This window comes from Zonotrichia albicollis, chromosome 14, assembly GCF_047830755.1.
Source record: "Zonotrichia albicollis isolate bZonAlb1 chromosome 14, bZonAlb1.hap1, whole genome shotgun sequence".
NCBI lineage: Eukaryota > Metazoa > Chordata > Aves > Passeriformes > Passerellidae > Zonotrichia > Zonotrichia albicollis.
Genome location: NC_133832.1, coordinates 19,050,230 through 19,070,373, shown reverse-complemented (window position 1 = coordinate 19,070,373; position 20,144 = coordinate 19,050,230). Strand labels below are relative to the sequence as shown.

The window sequence follows — 20,144 nt, the reverse complement described above, 5'->3', positions numbered from 1 at the left end:
AATGTTGACTCCATATTTCAGAAGCTTTGATTTATTATTTTATGATATATATTACATTAAAACTATGCTAAAAGAATAGAAGGAAAGGTTCTCCTCAGAAGGCTGGCTAAGCTAAGAATAGAAAGGAATGATAACAAAGGTTTGTGGCTGGACAGAGAGTCTGAGCCAGCTGACTGTGATTGGCCATTAATTAAAAATAACCCCATGAGCCCAATCCCAGATGTACCTGTTGCATCCCACAGCAGCAGATAACCATTGTTTGCATTTTGTTCCTGAGGCCTCCCAGCTTCTCAGGAGGAAAAATCCTAAGGAAAGGATTTTCATGAAAAGATGTCTGTGACAGTCTGTCCCCCACATCAGCAGGGGGTTCAGAGGGGCAGCAGCTCCCAGCCCTATCTCTGCCCCTCTCCTTCCAGCCCAAAGCAGCTGCTGCACCCCAGGATGGCAAATTCCCAGAGCTTTCCCCTTCCCTGCCTGCCCAGGCTCACTGAGAGTCTGCCCAGGCAGCTGCTGTGCGAGAACAGAAAATATCCTGGCAAAACCACCTCTGAAGGGCTCAGCTTCATTGCCAATCCTGTCCAGGAATTAGCTGGAGTTCTTATTCTTGTGGTTTGAAAAATGTGCACAGGTTTTCATGGGGGCAGCAAAGGCAGATAAGTGCTAAAGTTGAGTGTAGTTTCTGCAGCAAAGTTTTCTGAAAATCAAAGGCTTGAGAGAATGAAGGGAAAATGAAATCCAACCTAAAAATATCCCCCAAAATAAAACCCCACAGTAATATACTGCTTCCTTAGGTTAAGTCTCAACTGCTTTGGCTGAAATAATAAAATAAACTGGAGCACAGCATCTCAGGGAGCCTGGCTCTGTGTGGGTGTGTGTCTGAGAACCCAGAAAAGCCGTGCAGGATGGAAAAATTCACGTAGCTGCTTGGGAGCTAGTGAGCACTGCTTGTTACTGCAAAAAGTATCAGAAAACCTTAATGAGGGCCCTGCTGCCATCCCCACTCCCAATGTTTGTGCTGCTGAGACAGCCTGCAAAGAACCCCAACCTGAAGGGGCTCTGTGAAGAGTGCAGGACTTCAGCTCCTGGAAAATAGGAGGCTGCTCTCATCCCAAACTAGGTTTTTGGGGAAAAATCCCAAACCCTGAACCCCTGCACAATCTCTGGTGTGTTTCTGTGCCTGGCAGCCTGTATTTGCATTGAATTTTCCCAAAAATCTCTCTGCAGCAGGGCTGGACACCCAGGGGAGGCATGGGTGATTCCAGCCTCAGTGGTGCCACATCTCTGCTGCTTGCAGAACCTGCTCATGGCCCTCAGGAGAGCAGTTCAGCTGCAAATCCCTGCTGCCAGATGCATTCCCATCCTCAGAAAATGCTGCTGTTGATGCTTTTGTTGATAGGAATATCAGGAGAATTGTCCCAAACGTTTCAGTTGTGCCACAGTAGAAATGACAGTGAGGGAAGTGCCTTGGGAAGTGAAGCATTGGGAGGATTTTTCTGGGGTCACAGAGGTTTGAGTTATTGGAAGGACAAGGAGCTGCAAACTGATCACAAAAGTACAACTAAAAAAAAAAAAAAAAACAACAAAAAAACCCCAGCAGCCCAGAGGGACGGGATTGAACATCCCAAAGCACTACTTTATCTGTTCCACATGTGCTCAGGAAATCTTAAGGATATCCTGTGCTTCGGTCTTAAAATAAAAACCCCAGTGCCAGTCACTCCTGAGAATAAGGTAACTCAGTAAATTAAGGCAACTCAAGCTCAGTGTTTTATACCCAAGGGGTGTTAGGCTGAGGAAGGATAGCAATTGAGTCTGTCCTTTATCCGAGTGGAATTGTGAGCAAAACTCACACTTTCACTGCAGCTTTTAGGATGATATTTGTCTTTAATCAGCTTTAATAAGAAAACAGGGGAAAACAGCTTCAGAAACAGCAACCCCCAAAACATTCTGGTTTCAAAAATTAATGGGGAATATTTAGTGGGATATGCATTTCCCCCACAAAGCATGGCACAGACAGTTGGAATAAAAATCCCTCATTCCACTTTCATTACTGAGGCAGAAAAGCAAAGCAAATGGGAATGGCTCTGTAACCATAGCAACATTTGCCATTATTATTTTTTCAAAGAATTTCTGAGGCTTTACAATTTGAATTCTGCATTCTGAGGATAAAGTTTGTATCAAGGAAAAGAATGGAAGAACTTTATTTGGTAGCAGGCCCCAATGGCAACTTTTAAAAAGATTTTTTTTCCCCCTTAAGAGTAGTTTAAAAAAAGAAATCACATGCAAACAGTAAGGAATATAATTCTTTATAATTTTCTTAAATATAATTTAAGATGTATGTAACTCTCAGGAGATAGGGGGTAGAAATTATGACTGCATGAAAACATGCTAATTGAGAATGGTCAGTTAAAAGGAATTTCCAATAATGGCAGGAAGTGTGGAAAAATAATTACAGTTTCCATACAGGATATGATATTTTTCATAATCCTGAATACAAATTTCCTGGGTGCTGTTGCTTGAGTCAAATACAAGATTCTTTTCTTCTGTCCCTGTCACCTCAGTGGGCACATTTTATCTCATCTCACATTTATTATGAATAATTGTACTCACAATAACTTAGAAACACAGCCAGTTATTTGAGAAGGAGCTGGAATAAGTGTAAAAATAATAATTCTAAAAATGATATAGAGGCACATCAAAGGCAAAAAAAAAAGAAAACAAACCAAAAAACCAAAGCCACCATGAATAAGAGTCAGGATAGACATTTAGCAGAACCAGAAGAAGAACCACAATTGGAACATGACTTATTTGTTATATTTTATTCCATAGCAGATGTCAGCAGGAACAGCACTTCTGGTGCTCCATTTCAATGGGAAGGTTGACACTTAAAAATGAATTTCAATCAAATCATGATTGATTTAATGAACATTAATCAGATGCAGACGAATCTGCCAAAATATTAACTTGTTAATTGGAATAATTCACTGCAGGCAGGAAAGCCACCTCATCTTCAAACAACCTGCTAGAAAATGCAGCTGCCCAGAGAATTAACTCTGCCAGGGCTGATGCACCACAACCTGCAAGGGGAAAAGGCACCAGGTAATAACGTCTCTACCTCCAATCTCTCCTTCATCTTCCTCTTTTGTGCCTGCTCCACACATAAATAACTCCTTGATGGGCAGACACAGCAAGCTATTAGGTCTATTGTGCTAATGATCTGCAAATTAAACTGTAGCAAACCCAGAGCCTCCGTGCTGAAGTTGTTAAGACCTTCTCTGTCAATAACCTGCAGAAAATGAATTACACAATTATACCTCAGTGCAAACTGTAATGACTACAAATTACAGCAGTAATTGTATTATACAGCAAAGTGATTTGATTCATTGCTTACAAGGCATAATTAATAAGCTGAAATGAGATTATCTCTATATTCTATCTTTAGAGTCTCTTTTTTCTGAGGAGTAATTTGTTGGGTTTTTATTTTTTTGCCCAACATCTCGTTGCTCTGACTGTCAGAAATATTTAATGTGGTTTTTTTGGGTGAAAGTCATCGAGCATCATCTTAAATTAGTGAGGTAACTCTGGTAGGGTGTGTAAAGAATCAGGAGGCATCACTGCTCTCAGGAGATGAAATAGAGAGATAAACAGAGATAAATAGGAGGCAATCTTGTATGCAGAGAGCTTTTGAGGGTATCTGTTGATGAGCAAGGGCAGGGAAATGACTAAGGCAGATTACATTTGCATTTCTGTTAGATGACAGTTCATTTTAATTTCATTGATTGTTTTTAAGTTAGGATAACAAAACAGCCTTTATTATTTCCCAGGGGAAAGAGAATTAGAAGAAAAGATTTGGGAGCACTATTGCACAAGAAATGGAAACCAGAAAGAGACAGAAAAATACCTTAACTCAGGACTGTGGCAAATGAGTTACAGGTTCCTGATGATGACAGAGCGAGTGGAAATTATCATTAACAGCACTCCTCAAACCCTTCATGTTCTTGCCAGTATTCTTCTTCAAGTCTGCTTTATTAGGATGCTGTTTAAATACAGAGGTGATGAACTGAGGATAACAAAGGGGTGACATCTCAGTGCTCCCACCCTGTCCTAGTGAGCACCTCTATTCATTTCAATCAGGGATTTAATTGGGACTTAGTTGCTGGGTTTGATTTTGTTGTTTAAATAAATGGGTTTTATAAACCTACACTATTCTGCTCATTACAGAAGTTATTCCAGAAGCTTCCAGCTTGAGCTTTCTGTTCTTAAGGGCAATATTAAATAGCAGAGCTGCCATGGAATGCAGTTTATCCTCCTGCTGCAGTCAAATGAAGGGAATTTGGGAGCTCCAGAACCTGCCTGGGAAGGCTCATAGAAACAAAACTTGAAGAGTTCTCTGGCTGCTATTTTGCTCAAAAGTAAGAAGCCTATTAATTTATTATTAGAACAATCTCCTTAATCAAAATGCTGATTCAGCTTGTTATTTATTAGCTGATTCTAATGAAGACTATGAAAATCAGGAAAGCAGCCAGAGCAGCAATCAGCTCCATTTTGCAATAAACTAAAGAGCACCTGGTGCTTTGCAACTTTGTCCTTTGATAATCTGGAAAACCAATTTTCAGCATTTAAACCACTCTGCTGGTCAGCAGCAGAAGCTGTGTTAGTTTACTTTTGTTTGTCGTTACTCTGTGCTTTGAAAACATTAGGAACTCTATATTAAAGTGTTAATATGAAATTCCAGTGAAAAGCCTGGATTTCTGAATGCTTGTATTTTTCCATAACAGTCTCTGCAGTTGCACTCAAACAGAGAGAATAATCTGAATGTCAAATATTTGACAAGTCAATTTGAGCAGAAGTAGGTAACTGTGGAGCCAGGAATTATTTTCAATAATTGATAGCACTTTATAGCATGCAAATTACATACAAGAAACATAATTTTCAGCCCAAGAACTAGGCTTGATAAACCCTTAATTTTATTAGATTCTTTCTTTTTCCCTAGCATCTTCATCTTAAAAATTCTTTGCTGCTGTCAGTTGCATTTGCTCTCACTGTGTTCAGAGATTTTCCTTTATTCTCCCAAACATAAATAGCCAGGTTAACTTCAGCCACCAAACACAAGAGATTGAAAAAATCCAACTATTTCATTATGAACATACAGAAATAACTTGGTGATTTAGAAGAGAAAATCCTTTTACCTTACAGTAAATCAAGCTAGTGGACATAATAAAGGAAGCTTGTAAAGGAAGAAAACTTTTAAGTGCAAAATTGTTTTATGGTTTATTAAAATTATCAACTGTGTAAGAGTGGGGAATGTGTTCTCAACATGAAAATCACATCACGAATGCCTGAGAGTTCTCTGTCAAGGCAAAGGACACAGGACACACAATTTCCCATTTCTAAACAGGGCCAGGCCATCTCCCTGATCAATCCCAGCTCTGTTTATCAGGGGGCAGCAGAAAATGCTCAGCCATGGGAGTGGGCGCACACTGGGAATTCCAGGAGACAAAATCTCCACCCACCCTGCAGTGTTTGCTGTCCAAGGTGCTGATTTATGGAAATCAGCATTGACATTTAATTAGCAATCACAAAAAGCTCTATTAAGATCTCTACCCAAAATTTTTCTTCTCTCTCTGAAATCAGCATCACCATTTAGTGTACTTCATACACTGGTTTTTGCAGTGTTCAGATGAAGAGGCTGAAGTCAGTGCACTTTTTACCCCTAAATTATTCTGATGTTCTCACAGGTCTGATTTTTGACAGCAATGTGAGAAACCAAACAAACCACAGCAAACCAAAACTACCCAAATCCCAAAACTCTGGCTACAAACTAAAACCAACCAAAACCACCCAAACCCCAAAGCCCTGGCTTGAATGGCTCCTTCCTCCCAGGAGGCTGCACAGCAGTAATTGGCACAGGAAAAGCTCTGCTCCCTTCAAGTTTCTTTTCTTATAAAACAGAGATGAGAATACCTTTGAACATAATTCAAATAATTGACTGTCTGCACCTATTTTTGTTGATATATGTCAACTAACAGAGCTGTAAGTTAGATAAAGCAATTGTAAAAAAGAAAAGAATTCTATCCAGAACAGCTCAGTACATGAAATAATTCTCTTTCTGCACGCTGCCTCAGAAGTATTATTTTCTATTTCAAAACAATGCAGGTATCCTGCAACACAAAAACAAAACCAAGGAAATACAGCAGCAAGTATATTGCAGGCACTGTGACATGCAATTGTACAAGCTACTACTTTTCAGCTTCCAATTTTAGACTAATGAAAAATCAAAGTTCACTGAATTACACTAAAAAGACTTCTAGGTTGAAAACCAATGGAATGATCCACGAGGTAATTCTTTTTCAGAGCTGCTTAAACAGGAGTGCAATCAGAAGGGGGTGGGGCAATAGAAACAGGGAAAGTCACCAGTCCTGAATCCAGGACAGCATCCTGGTCAAACTGGGACTTCTGTGAGAGCAGCCAGGTATTCCAAAATGCAGTGCAGGTGTCTTTCAGTAGGAAAAATTCATATTATTCTACCTTTCACTGTGAAATCAGCAAGAATTCTGCTGTACTCATTAGCACAGAGGGATTCTGTCTGTCTGTCTGTCTGTCTGTCTGTCTGAGGCCCTGTCTGGGGCTGCCCTGGATCCCTGGAATGTTCCAGGTCAGGTTGGACAGGACTTGGAGCCCCTGGGACAGTGGGGGTGTCCCTGCCATGGCAGGGGTGGCACTGGGTGGGTTTTAAAGTCCCTTCAACCCAAACCATTCTGTGATTCTTCATTTTTAACATCCAGTGATGGAAATACTGCAGCCTTTCCCACTCCCTTGTTCCTAATTTCCAGGTTTTCCATTGAATTCTACAAGCCTTAGGTAACTCCAGCTTGTTCTGATGCATTTCATTTGGAACAGTTGAAGCCCTTGTGGTTATTTATTTCTGAATCTCTGGTAAATCTCACATGTTCTGCCATTTCAGGGCCACAAACACAACACAGTGAAGCCATCACCACCAACATCCCTCTCTAGAGGCAGATATTTTCTTATAGAAATAAGGAGGTCCATATTTTCTGCTCTCTTTTGTGTGAATGCACCGTTCCTTGGGCACAAAATGTCCCCACCACTGCTAATGCAGCTCCAACATTTTTTCCCCTCCTTTGTTTTGCTCATTATTTTTCAACAGTTGAAAAGAGTGAACAAAATCAATACAAAAGTGCATTACACTAACACGAAACAATGGTCAGCACCTTGCACTGATTAGCCAAAACTTGATACAGTTCAATTTGAGTTTCACTGGGAATCTAAACCTTAAATGGATGGAAAATTGTGGTGATGCATGCCTTATTTTTACTTGTTTGCAAAAAAAAAAAAGCCATAACTTTATCAAACATTATGAACACTTTCACTGCTGACAGCCCTCTTCAAACATCAACTACTGTAATTTCCCCCTCATTTACATAATACTGGCTGATTAAGCTGACAGAATTTTCCTTGCTGCTTGCTGCAGAAATCAGAAATAAAAACACAGTGTTAGCAATGGTTTGCCCTCCTAAGATGTTCACATTCGAGGGTAGGAAAGAGTAAAATGGTTAATCTGAAGCAGATTGGGGAGTATTCTCAATTACTAATCCCCTCATCCTAGCAGAATTTAGGGTCTGCAGCCCTGCCTGAGGAGAACCACTGGATTTCCTCTTCCTTCCCCTCCCTCTCTAAATTCCAGCCTCTTACCCTGAGCATTTATTCCTCAGAGGAGCTACAAAGCCTCAAGGCCTGAATTGTCTGGTACATGAGCACAGCTCTCCCCTGGGTTATTTCATGTATTCCCATGTGTTATTTTATGTATTATTTTCCTTGTATCCCCCTTGTGTGATTGCAATTTATTCCCATGTGTTATTTCATTTATAATTTTCATGGTATTCCCATGTATGTTATTTCATGTCTTATTTTCAGTCTATTCCCCTATGTTATTTCATTTATTATTTTTAATGTATTTCCTTGTGTTATTTTAATGTACTCCCATGTATGTTATTTCATGTTTTATTTTCCTTGAATTCCCCTGTGTTATTTCATGTATTATTTTCAATGTATTCCCATGTGTTATTTCAGTGTATTCCCATGTATGTTATTTCATTTTTCATTTTCAATTTATTCCCATGTGTGTTATTTCCTGTATTATTTTTTGTGTATTCCCTGTTTTATTTCAATGTATTCCCATTTTATCACACTCACCAGCCTGGTTTATATTGAGCAGCACTGATGTTCATCTCAAGATGCACATGGCAAGATCTGTTACCATGTGGACATAGCAGGTTTGTAACAAAAAATACTGTGTAATTATCATTGTTTCATTGTCATGCAGGTTTAAAATAATCCATGTTGTCCCACAGGTTATAATTAAATCATAATCTCTTCAATTTCCACAGGAAAACCAAAGTTTCAGAATTGAAAGGGAGGTCAGCAGAGAGCTGCCAATAACACAGAACAACCAAGAAGACAAAGAAATTCTCTGCTGTGGCTAAAGAAGCAATTTTAATTCCTTTCCTTTCTGTAGAACAGGATAAGTACAAAAAGCTTTGCTTGTGAACACTTTTAAACCAAAATTTTTAATGTATCACAGAAAAGTAAAGTAATCAATACGTCCCTCAGGAAATTATCCGATCTGGTTCCAGTACACATGAAATTAATTCACCCCCCATACACCAGTTTAACACTATTCCAGAAAGGAGTTTAATGATCCACAATAATCAACCATTAAACATTCTGCACTGGAGCTTCCCAAGCCACAAGAATTTATTCTTTTGAATTGGTCTGCCTAACATCAGCAACCAGTTTCAGACATAAATCAGCTTTAGAAACACAATTCTAAACCAAGAACAAATAAAAATTGTCTAGAATGCCTGTATAATCACACAGTGAGGAATCTGACATTCTTTTCTTGTTAAAAGAGCAGCTGGAATTGCCTCTGAACTCCCATCTCAGAACATCCAATTTCTCTGTTGTCATTTTCATACTCATTCACTGTAATTTCCGTGGCTCAGAAAGAAATCTGGTAAACAAGAATATGGATTATATTTTTCTTCTGAAAAAGGTGCAGCAGCAGAGTCATCTGCACTGTGGTAGACAGGGGGTTTCTGCCCTGGTTTGCAGCTAACAAATAATTTTATTCCTATTTCTCAATAAGTTTTGTGAGTCTTGAGCCCATGGAAAATGCTTTCAGGAGCACAGGCAAGCCCACATGACTTGGTTGGTTTTAATTGTAGCTTTACTTATTCCTTGTGGAAGGCAGGGGAAGCAGAGGTGGGGAATGGATGACAGAGTGTTCCTTTCACATTGAGAGCTCCCAGGCAAGGGCTGGGGGAGCTCTGCAATTGTGCAAAATTCAAAGGAGCTGGAGAACAGGAGCAGTTAGCACAGGAGTGAGTGAACAGTAAGGACACTCCTCCATGCATGAGGAGCACCAGACAGTCCTGGAATTTCAAGCAGAATCCTGGATGAAAGGCAGGACACAGAAGTAAAAAGGAATTTCAGTGAGCTTCTGTTAAATAAGGGTCAGTCAGGCTCCAGGGACTGCCAGAAACTTCACAAGACTGTGAGTGGTGTAGAGTTCTGGATTTCTCTCTTCCCCAGCCTATCCTATTCATCCGTTTTCTAAGACCCCTTTTTCCTCCCACATTTCAATGAAAGAAATGCTTTGGTGCCCCTCCTGGAGTTTGCAGGATCTCTCCTGAGTTCTCTGAGCAGCCTCGTTATCCCCATCCCTCTCCAGGATCCAGATTTCCCCTTTCCTGCTGCCAGCTAGCAAAAAAATCCCCTCTGTGCTCCAGAAAACCCCAGTTTGCCTTTCTCCTGATCCTGGGAACAATTGGGAAAGAAGGAATAGGGTGGGGACAAAACAGAATAGGGTGGGTAAGAAGGAATAGGGTGGGCAAAGAAGGAATACACTGGGACAAAATAGAATCAGGTGGGGCAAAACAGAATAGAGAGGGGCAAAACAGATTAGGATGGGCCAAGAAGGAATAGGCCAGGCCAAATTCTACCCCAAGGATCAGGAGGGATTACAGACAATAATCACTGCTACTGTGGTTTGTTCCTGGGGACAGCAGCTGCTCTGCTGCCTCTGGAACTCCAGCAAACTGGGGAACTCCTTCAGCAGCCTCTGCAGAGCCCTGGCCTGGGTCACCCAGGGACTTCCTGATTTTATGAGGAGATGTGAAATGGCTTCTGTGAGTTTGGGATTGTCAGCACACCCTGTCCTTGCCTTGTTTGCCCCCTCAGATTAATTCTTTCCAAGCTGTAAAAGGCTGAAGCAAGATTGACTGTGACGGGGAGGAGAGGGGTGTTAATGTTGCTGTAGGCACCAAGGTGTCTGCGCAGCCTTGATGAATTATTCCTAAGAATAGCCCTGGTGCAGGCGATCAGTCTTGCAGGTCTGGTCAGAGGGATGAGCTTGCCCCAGCCCAGTATTGATTGCTTACAGTGGGACCATGTTGGAGGGTTACAAAAGGCACCTCAGTCCTGCAACCGTGGCCACAGAGGCAACTAAAAAGGGTGGGTTTTGTTTGATGTATTTGCTTCTCCTCCTCTTTAAGTGCTGCCTCTTATTCAGATTCCACAGTAATTGCTGTTCTTATTTCTTTACAGTTTGCAGCTATCTTTTAAAATAGCAAACAAATGAGGGCTAATTTTTGCCACAGCAGCACCTCCCAAACAGCTACATGGGCAAAAAAAAAAGGGAAAACAGAGGAAAAAGCCAGGAAAGGAGGGATTTTCCTGCTGGCTGTAATGCTGATATAACTGTAATATAAACACAGCAGATTTTTTTTTTTGTTTAAATATTAATTATGTGCTGTGATTTAAAAGTGATGTGGCGTTTCAAATCACAAGGTGACTTCCAGAATATTCCTGGAACTTGCAGCAGTGTTGTGGGACAGGAATGGATGTGGGAGGTTGGGACCCTCTCTCGGGGTGTCCATTGAACCCCAGCACAGCCAGCGCCAGGGCAGGGATGGCTGGTGCTGCTTCACTGCCAGAGGGACTCAGAAAATCAAATTCAGCAAATTCAGCAACGTGTCTGACATCCCACTGAACTCCAGCCTGTGCCAAAGCACAGATAAAAGGTTGACAAGATGTGTTTGCTCTTTTTTGGCAGAATCTTTGTTATTTTCTCACATGTCCTTTAACAGTGCTAGAAATGCCCTCATGCAACCCCCAAAAAACCCATCAAAAGCTACCCAAACCTAAACAAACCCCCAAAAATAACCCAAAGACTCCAGCCGATCATGGGTATTTCAATACCCATCATCAGGTGTCCCATTGAGGAAATCTCTCATTTGCATTCTCAAATTTTGGGTTTATTCAGGGCTTGGCTCTTTCGGCTACATAAATAGATCTGGAATCTATTTAATAAGATGTCAGGTTTAATTTGCCTGTGGAATTCTGTGTTCATAGTATGTAATGTTCTAAGTAATATTCAAACGTTTTTCTTAGATTCAGACAACTAGAAAAGATGGATTAATTAACAGAGTATCAGGAATTTATTAGTAAATATGAGGCAAAACTAGGACACTACATATCATCATGTAAACATTTCAAATATTTTGGAAATAAATTATTACTGAAAAGGATGGTGCAATTCTGAGCCAAATAACCATTCCTCTTAGAACATCATTTATCTTATCGAAAATTTTAAAATGTGCAGAACACAGAAGTGTTCTGCTCTTACATCGTGGGAGCAGAGATTTTAAAAATGATTCATTGTCCTGTCAGACTATTTGCCTAATGCCAGAAAAAAACCATTAACATCTTTCAGCCTCCCAAATATTGGGAACAGAATTGCTCTTCCCTCTCCTTTCCATCACTTAGGGCTGGAAAGGAGAGCAGAGGAAGAGGAACTCTGTACCACAGTGATTTTACTGTGCAATGTGGGATATTTAGTAAAACATGGCTCCACTTCTTGTTCTTCTGTTACTTCAATTTAAAAAGGACATTTTCCCTCTGCTGCAGCACGAGTAGTGGGGACAGCAACAGGTGCATTTTGTTCTGGACTGCACAGATAACTCCCCCCTAATTTCACAGGCTCCCATCTGAGGCTGCACATTCCTTCCTATCACTCCCAAACATTTCAGACCTGGGAATGGAACTTTCTGGAATCTCATTAGAATAGTTTATGCATGTTTTATGTGTTTCCTCCCAGAACTGCATATTTTAAAATACACACATCTCACCAGGAAATACTCAGTCTGCCAGTTTTGCTTTATCTACCCTTCCTAGATAATTTGCCTTCTGAACAGAACTGAAAAGAGATTTTAAGTGATTTTAATACAAGAAGAAATCCAGCAGCTGGAGCCAACTGTTAAAAAATGTGAAGCCCTATTAATTTTTTATCACATGTCCAAAAGGACACAGCTTTGTGCAGATTATACAGGCATATTCAAATAAGTTTGGGAAGGAAGCTTCAGAATAATTTTAAGTAATGGATAATGATGCCCATGAAAAGATGAGTGAGGAAAAAAGGCTGAGAAAAATCTATTTTGATCAACCAGCCGAGCACAGGAGCGTGTCAAACACATGCATTTTCATTTCTGAGAGAGCAGGCTCAATGAAGCATTAAAGAAGATATTAGCAGAGAGACAGCTGGATCCCAGCATCCCAAACCAGGACACATCCAGGTTAGCTCCTGATTTATGGATCCCAGAGCATCTCCTGCCAGGGCTGAGTCCCCTGGCACCGGGAGCAGGCTCATTCCAAAGGCAGAAATGCTGCACTTCATCTTCCCTCGGAGGCTCCAGCCCTGTGATCAGGGCAGGGTTTGACACAGAAACTGAAAGATTTATGGCTCTCGGCCTCGCCAAGGTCTGCAGAGATGGCCAAAGCAGCGCTTGTTTCATGCAATTAATAACGGGATCAGAAAAGCCAATCGCAGCTGTATCAGCAGTACAGAAATCAATCGGATCTGTAAACAGCCAATCCCTGCTTACAGGGACACTTGGCAAAAGTTAAATGGCAAAAATCTTAAATCTGCATTTCTGAACTTTCTCTTTACATTCTTAATACATAGAACAAAGTACATTCATTTTTTATAGTCACACTTCAGCTGGGATCTTCTTTTCCCTCTTTCAGAAAGTTCCCTGCCAAGAAAACCTAATCCTGTCACTTACAACTTGCTTTTATTCAGTGCTCACCAAAACTTGGACTGCAGCTCAGAAAACAGCATTGCTAAATAGCAGAATTTCTACCCCTTACCTCCTTGAAATGATAAATGAAAGTTCTAGATGAGAACAAAAAGCACTGCTGATACAGAAATGAAAGAAAATAATGTCAGAATTGTGTTAAAATATTTCAGACTGTTTAATGCAATGTAAAAAACCTGAATTTCTTTCCTCCCTGTTCAGCACTTTTAGGACATCATTCTGAGTGGGCAGCCAGGTTTGGATCCCCTCATGAAAAGAGAGAACAAGTCCAGCAGAAGGCCACAAAGAAAACAAATGCTATCCATTTCCTTAACAGTTACCTCCCCTTCTTTAGGGAAAATTTATTTTAAAGAGACTTTTTAAAGTCTTTAAAAGAAATAAATGTGTACAGCATTGTTTTGATTCTTATCTCCAATAAAATAATTTTATTCTAAATCTGCTAATAACCCATTTTTGTAAGAAAATGCTTGATGAAACTTTATTTTTAGCATTATATCCTCAGAAAGCTGTGGCTAGTATTAAATACCATTGTATTTTACAAATACTGTCATGTTCTACTGAGGTAGAAACATTACACAACTTTTCAGGTGACAGCAGTAAAATTACATTCACTCATGTGCAATGAGATGACAAATCTAGATTAAATTCCAATTTCTGTAAGTCTCCCATCAATCATGGGTGAGACAAATGCAAACCCTGGTTCTTTTAACACCCAAAACTTCCAAATCCATGCTCACAATAATTATTGAACATTCAGGAAAATCAGCCTTGAGCAGTGAATTTCCACCAGCTCAGAGAAAAGGAATTCAGCTGCAGACTGAAGAGCAACTGAGAAATCACTTTCCTTCCCCCACAGTTTATTTCAGTCCAAGGAAAATGAGTTCTGTTTATGTATATTTATATTTACTTTCATTGCTGGTATTAAAGAGCTACCTGAGTTCCCACAATTCCTGTGGCATTTTAAATTAAGAGTAAAACATCATTTCTGCCAAGGACTGAGAAAGGACCCTGCAAGTCCTGAGTAGAATGAATTGGACAGAAAAATAAAGAATCACCCCAATTTTGTGAAACTGCAGTTGGGTTTGTCTGTCTTTATTCAAGGAAACTAAAATAGGATTTATTGGCAAAGCATGGCAGCCGTGAGTCCACCTGCCTTAACGGTGTGAGTGGGTATTATTAGTTATGATCTGGGGAGTTATGTAACAATTTTATACATGTGTAGCATAAACATTTTAGTGTCCTTCCTAAAGCATCCTCAGAGTGAGTGCTCAGCCTCCCTACCTCATCAAATGCCTAAAAAAGAGTTTGAACTGTAAGAAATTGCTTTCCTATAACTTTCTAAAGGCAGTCTGCTCCATTCACTCTTGGTTTTTTAAGCTTTAAATTGCACAAGGCATTCTTGGGCTGTAGCCTCATCCTGCATAGCATTTGACATGAATTTCCTTTTTTCTATAGAATGAAATGGAGGTTTTAATGACTCTTGGGTTTTTCAGCTGCTCTGATGCAGAAGGAGTGCAGGGAGAAGGTGCATATTCTCAATAGGCTCTCACCAAAATGCAGGATCACTCTCACACACTTTTGTCCCTGTGATTTTGTTCCATCTCCTTCCAGGATTCAATCACCTGTGCTTGTCACCTGATTTCTGACACCTGCATCCCCGCCTGCCTTCTGACAAGAAATTCACTTCAATGAGCTCTGTCCTGGCTCTGGGGAGGGTTTGTGGCACAAGGAAATCCCTCGAGTGTCACATTCCAATCTCCTGAGCATCTTCAATGCCCTTTGCTCCTGCTCTCCCCCTTGCCACTGATTGTCTGGGTCATTTCCTGAGGGAAAAATGTCATTACAGGCCAGATTTGGCTGAAAAATTCCATTTTTTGACTTTAATTTGAAATCAAAACTTCATCAAGCTCATGCTGTAAGTACCGGGTTTATCATGAGATTTTAAATTGTTTTTAGTAACAGAGAAAAATTCTGGTGGCGTCTTGGTATTGCTGTTGTGTTACCCAAATCCAGAATCCCAGAATCTGCTCCAAAGCTGTTCTGGGTGTGCCTTCATCTCCTCTGCACTGGCATTACCCCCAGCTCCTGCAGAGCCTGCCTGCTGCTTTCCCACTTTCCCCACCTGTAGCTGGCATCAGTGGGACTTTTGGAGTAACTTTGTGTGAGGAGCTGTTTGCTGTGCTCTGGGTTGGTGTTTGGAAATGCAGAGTTGTGGAAACACAGCTCTGCAGCTGGCAGATGACTCATTTTAATGCAATGTGCTCCATCTGAACCTTGTTGAACAGCACTGAAAGGTTGTTTTTACATGACCTGACACCTCTGCATTTCATTTCCTTCTCCCAGCAGAGAAAATGGATGTTAGCATTTTGCCACAGGGATTCCTCTGTGCATTGTCACAGCCCGAGATGGGAATGAAGTGTGTGAAAATGGATTTGGTGTCACCTTCACTCCCAGATCCACAATGGATGGGAGCTCTCTGCCTCCAGCTCCTCCTTTGTAAAATAACAATATTACCCTTTTGTTTTTTTTGATGGATCTCTAGTTTTGCATTCCAGGCGCTCAATTAGCTCTGAGTTAAATTGCAGCTCCCCAGCTTTGCTCTGTGGGGTTGGTCCCCAGTCAACACCATTGTTATTCTGGGCACCTCCTGAAAAACCTGAGCACAAATAAAAGGAACCTGGAATCCTCTTGATAGAACAGTTGTGTGATGAACTGCTTGAGAAAACTTGCTGTGTTTTTGGGATGCCACAGACTAAGGCAATTTGTTAGGCTAGAACATGAATTTTAGAAATTAATCAATACACCAGTCAATGCTATTAAAACCACTTCTGTACATCTTATAATAAATGGGAGAAGAGTTAGACTCTCCACTGAGCAATGTTTTTAAATTAAAATTCTCTTTTTCCAGACTAATTGAACTGACACATTTCCTATGTTAAATTGTTTTAAATGCCTAAGTTTTCTGTCTACTACTTGCCTCCTCAAAACTCATCATAAAATCATAAACAAGCTCTCCTCTGACTCAGTATTTATCTTCTGTTGATGTAGTGTTCAATGAGAATCTTCTAACCAACATTTTATTGACAGGCAAATTTGCAAGAAAATCTTCAGTAAATACTTCTGGTGGAAGAATCTCCCTGCAATTTGTAAAAGTTATTAGTGTGTTACATCTTTGCTGAAATGTGAATCTGGATTAGATTTCTTCTCTTCCAAGAGCCAAGATCACACATACTCTACCCCTAACATGAACTTTATACTTCACTCTGTGCTTAATGCCATGTTCTGAGTGCTTTCATTAAAAAATAAATTAAAGGTATTTTAATAAGATATCTTTTTAAATAAAAATTATTTATGAAACGGAGCTGGTTCAGCTTAAAGAGAATCAAAACTGAGTTTCCCAAGGAGCTTTTCTGGTCGCCAGTTCCCAAGCTGTGTGTGTTGAAGGCATTCAGCAGGGAAATGCTGTGATAAAGCCTCATTTTATGTGTAATTTTTGTTCATACTGAGGTTTTGAAATGAAAGGTTTCCATGTAAATGATTTGCTGGGTTTTAGAGAAAATCCCACCTTTCCAAGTGTGTTTCATTTCTGAAGGATGGAGTGACACAGGAGTGTCCTGTCCAAGGGTGATGCAGTCCCTGCCACCACATGTGCAGTGAAACCTGCCCTGTCCTCATAACTTTATTTTCTTGTAAATACACTAAATAGTGCCTGGGAGCACAGATGTGATTCATGGCACACCAAAACACTGCTCTGTTTACTCTGGCTTTTAATAGGAAAAAACCACACCTCCCTTGCACCTTTTTTCAAACATCAGTTATTCAGGACTACATTTAATTAACACAGTTAAAGGTATGGGGCTTTAATTGCTTTAATTTAACTCCATAATCCTTGAGGTTCAATGAGGTTGTGGGGCTTTACTGCCAAGTAAATGTGACTGTGGGATGAAGATTCCTTTTGTAGGGCCCATTAATTATGATGATAATATTCTTGCCTTTGGTTTTAAGGAATGCTTCTTCTTTCTTCAAAGTGACTTTGCAGGAAGAATTCTGGAAGTATAAAGTTTTTGTCATTATCAATGCATATTCTTTGGTTTTAGAGTTATATTTTTAACAGCAGAGAAGTCTTGGTTATATCAAGGTGAATTATATCTGTGGCCCTCTCAAATATACTCATTAACTCTGGAAAACCTTTTTAGACTCAGCTCTGTTATATCCTTCTTAGTGCAAGATCTGAAGGCAGATTTCCCAGTTATTAAAATCCGTGTCACAGTGTATAAAGATAAATATATATATTACATAGTGTACAAAGAATGGGAAGACAAACATTAATTAATATTATTAAATCCGTCTGTGTTCCATCCTCTTTTCCCTGGAACAGCAAAGTCCTGGCTCAGACTGAATTCCATGAGCTCAGTTAAATGCTGATTATTGTTTTGCTGGTGCCCAGAGCACGCACAGCACTCTCTGAGCCCCAATAAGCCAAGCCCTGGTGCTGCAGAGTGTGGATGATGAATTTTGCTGTGGGAGGATGCTCAGCAGTGATGGTTCCTGTCTGAGCAGGATCCTCTCTGTCTCTCTGAGGATGCTCAGGATGGTTCCTGGGCTGCTCCTGCAGGTGCAGGATCCTCTCCCTCTCTCTGAGGATGCTCAGGATTGGTCCTGGAGCTGCTCCTGCAGGTGCAGGATCCTCTCTGTCTCTCTGAGGATGCTCAGCACTGATGGTTCCTGTCTGTGCAGGATCCTTTCTCTCTCTCTGACGATGCTCAGGATGGTTCCTGAGGCTGCTCCTGCAGGTGCAGGATCCTCTCTGTCTCTCTGAGGATGCTCAGGATTGTTCCTGGGCTGCTTCTGTCTGAGCAGGATCCTCTCTCTCTCTCTGAGGATGCTCAGCAGTGATGGTTCCTGTCTGAGCAGGATCCTTTCTCTCTGAGGATGCTCAGGATGGTTCCTGAGGCTGCTCCTGGAGGTGCAGGATCCTCTCTGTCTCTCTGAGGATGCTCAGCAGTGATGGTTCCTGTCTGAGCAGGATCCTCTCTCTCTCTCTCTGGGGGAATGCTCAGGATGGTTTCTGGGGCTGCTCATGGAGGTGCAGGATCCTCAGGATGCTCAGCAGTGATGGCTCCTGGAGCTGCTCCTGTCTGAGCAGAATTCTCTCTCCCTCCCTGGGAGGATGCTCAGCAGTGATGGTTCCTGTCTGAGCAGGATCCTCTCTCTCTGAGGATGCTCAGGATGGTTCCTAGGGCTGCTCCTGGGGGTGCAGGATCCTCTCCCTCAGCAGTGATGGTTCCTGGGGCTGCTCCTGTCTGAGCAGGGGATCCTCTCTCTCCCTCTCTCTGAGGATGCTCAGAATGGTTCCTGGGCTGCTCCTGGAGGGACAGGATCCTTTCTCTCTCTCTGAGGATGCTCAGGATGGTTCCTGGGCTGCTTCTGTCTGAGCAGGATCCTCTCTGTCTCTCTGAGGATGCTGAGGATGGTTCCTGGGCTGCTCCTGCAGATGCAGGATCCTCTCTGTCTCTCTGAGGAGGCTCTGGATGGTTCCTGGGGGCTGCTCCTGCAGGTGCAGGATCCTCTCTGTCTCTCTGAGGATGCTCAGGATGGTTCCTGAGGCTGCTCCTGGAGGTGCAGGATCCTCTCTGTCTCTCTGAGGATGCTCAGGATGGTTCCTGGGCTGCTCCTGCAGGTGCAGCCCTGCCCCAGCCCCACTCCTCTCCATCTCTTGGAGGCTGCTCTCAACTACAGATCTGCTTTCACTCTGGAGAGGGGCTGGCTGTTAATTCACACCGTGCTTTGAAATGTAACACTCCAAGTGATAGGAAAAGACTTCAAAATCATAGAAAATTCGAGGAGTTAGAAAGAAAGTAAGGCTTAGTAGGCCCTGGGAAAATGTTAAAGGTAGGTCCTGGGAAATGTTAGGTCTCCTATTAGCTAGATCATGTGAAACTGCACCTGTGTAACCAGTATATGATAAATTATATAATTGTTAGATGTGATTAGATATAATTATTGCTTAAAGAATCATGGGAAACTATGTTAGGGGTTAGAAGGGGATCACGAGAAATCCCTGCTTGGATGAAATCAATGTACACAACAGAATAATGTGAGTTTAATAATTAATATGTAAGTTATATAATGATAGAATATAAAACATGTTTAGTTTAAAACCATGGTGGGTCAGATTCGGGTCTGTGCACCCCTGACACCCAGAGCTCCTCAATAAAAGCAGCTGCATGTAATCATTCTGTGATTATGTGTTTCTGAACACCAACACAAGCAGCAAGAGATAAACCATTGACTTTGAGGTGAGCAGCAGAGGGAACAAAGAGGACGAGGTAAAGTGCTGGGATGTAAATATTATCAAGGGGAAAATAACAAAAAAATAATTGCTGAGTTTGGCTGGCAGCTTCTTTTCTGATTGGGGTCACAAATATAATTTCTTTCCTGGGAAGAAGGGGAATGTTTGGTGACAAAAATAACACCAAAGACATAGACATGCAATCAGTGTGTTTGGATTCTGGCCTGTTTAACTTTTGATCCAGTGTAAAAAGGCAAAAGTTTCAGTTCAAAAGCTGCACATGCATGGCCTTTGGGTGCCCTGTGAGCACAGCACAACCTCAGCCACAATTCTGAATATTGCAGGGTGCAGGGCACCTGCCATTTGAAATGTCCTCTGGTCACAGAAAAGTAAAAATCAATTTCTGACTTTTCCAGACCTACATCCTTTATGATGGAAACGATGTGCTGCAGTGTGGGGCTGGAGTATATTTTCTTAGACAGAAAGAACAGGGTAAATAAAGTTTACTGTGCTGAAAAACAACTTTTATTATACAATGTAAATAGGTAACTCATAAAAAGAGCTGGGGAAAATTCAGTGAGGATTTGAAGCTGGAATTTGATTCAGAGACTTCCAATACCTGATAGTTTATTTCTTAACCCTGTTCCTGGGAGACTAGAGATTTTTCTCATGCAGAAAAA

The 20,144-nt window shown here is 41.2% G+C and overlaps 1 long non-coding RNA gene across 8 annotated transcripts in view; it reads left to right on the top strand.

Moving 5' to 3' along the window:
- Positions 1 to 17,755, top strand: part of LOC141730845 (uncharacterized) — a 103,825-nt gene extending 86,070 nt beyond the window's left edge. For 3 of the 8 annotated variants that reach the window (XR_012582581.1, XR_012582587.1, XR_012582580.1), the window contains 2 exons: positions 2,988 to 4,409; positions 8,406 to 17,755. This is a non-coding gene — a long non-coding RNA (uncharacterized LOC141730845). Of the gene's footprint in view, positions 1 to 2,987; positions 4,410 to 8,214; positions 8,292 to 8,405 lie in introns of all 8 variants that reach the window. The other 5 variants (XR_012582586.1, XR_012582589.1, XR_012582585.1 and 2 more) reach the window with 5 other exon arrangements.
- The last annotated feature ends 2,389 nt before the right edge of the window (positions 17,756 to 20,144 follow it).